Source organism: Rhincodon typus, chromosome 36 (assembly GCF_021869965.1).
Source record: "Rhincodon typus isolate 14 chromosome 36, sRhiTyp1.1, whole genome shotgun sequence".
Lineage (NCBI taxonomy): Eukaryota > Metazoa > Chordata > Chondrichthyes > Orectolobiformes > Rhincodontidae > Rhincodon > Rhincodon typus.
The window spans coordinates 1,074,408-1,075,455 of record NC_063367.1 but is presented as its reverse complement, the minus strand read 5'-3'; the positions used below and the strand labels follow the sequence as shown (position 1 = coordinate 1,075,455).

The following is a 1,048-nucleotide window of genomic DNA, read 5'->3' as shown; positions in this document are numbered from 1 at the left end:
CATCTCCTACCTACTAACCTCATCCCGCCCCCTTGACCTATCAGTCCTCCCTGGACTGACCTATCCCCTCCCTAACTCCTCTTTACTGGCTCCATCCCCGCCTCTTTGACCTGTCTGTTTCCTCTCTACCTATCTTCTCCTCTATCTATCTTCTATCCGCCTCCCCCTCTCTCCCTATTTATTTCAGAACCACCCACCCCCATTTCTGATGAAGAGTCTAGGCCCGAAACATCAGCCTTCCTGCTCCTATGAAACTGCTTGGCCTGCTGTGTTCATCCAGCTGTATACCTTGTTATCTCACACACCTTGTACTCTCCACCCACAGTCATGTGGGCACGCTGTATTAGCCACATGCCGGGAGGATTTACACGCCTGACCCGCCCTATCCACCTGCCATTGGCTGAACGATATGTCCATCTCATGGTGTCCAATCGGAAAGCAGGCTGGCCCAAAGCTGCCAATGGAGTTCCCGCTTTCCGCCCCGCCCCTCACGCACTGGGAGCTGCCCTTCTCTGGTTTGTGATTGGCTGTGGGCAGCCTCCAGTCCCAGAAGGGTTGCGAATCCAGCTCTCACCCACTCCTAGTACTTTCTAATTTGTTCCAATGTGTTACAGTGTGCCTGGTCACAGTTTCCATTTCTCTGGCCACATTGTAGTAATGCTCTTTCCCGGGGCTGAGGGGGTAGATAGTTCCCCGGGATGTTTGTTTGCCCCTGGGGGTGCTGTGCGCGCTCTTGTTGCTGAGAAGGTGGCTCGATGCGCGCCTGTGCACGTCCCCTGCTAAATGCGCGCCCCCGGCTGCGCTATAAACCCCCGCTGTAAGGAAGCTCCCGCTAGTGGCAGGCGGAGAATCGTGGGGAGTGGGTAAGTGAAGGCTCCAGCACAGTAACAGCTCCTTTCCCTTCTCATTCCAGCTCTGGCTCAGCACCCTGAGCAGCTTCCCTTCACTGTCAGCTCACTTCTCCCCTTCCCCACCCCCACTCCTCACCGTCAGCCCCCTGTTCCTGTTCCCCCCCCAGCCCTCACCGTCAGCCCCCTCCTCCTCTCCC

At 56.8% G+C, this 1,048-nt stretch overlaps 1 protein-coding gene across 1 annotated transcript in view; it reads left to right on the top strand.

The window, feature by feature from the left end:
- The first annotated feature begins 799 nt into the window (after positions 1–799).
- dapk2b (death-associated protein kinase 2b) overlaps positions 800–1,048 on the top strand; it is a 110,361-nt gene continuing 110,112 nt past the window's right edge. Inside the window, exon 1 of the mRNA XM_048617249.1 lies at positions 800–863. The gene's annotated coding sequence lies outside the window, so the exon portion shown is untranslated. The remainder of the gene's footprint in view (positions 864–1,048) is intronic.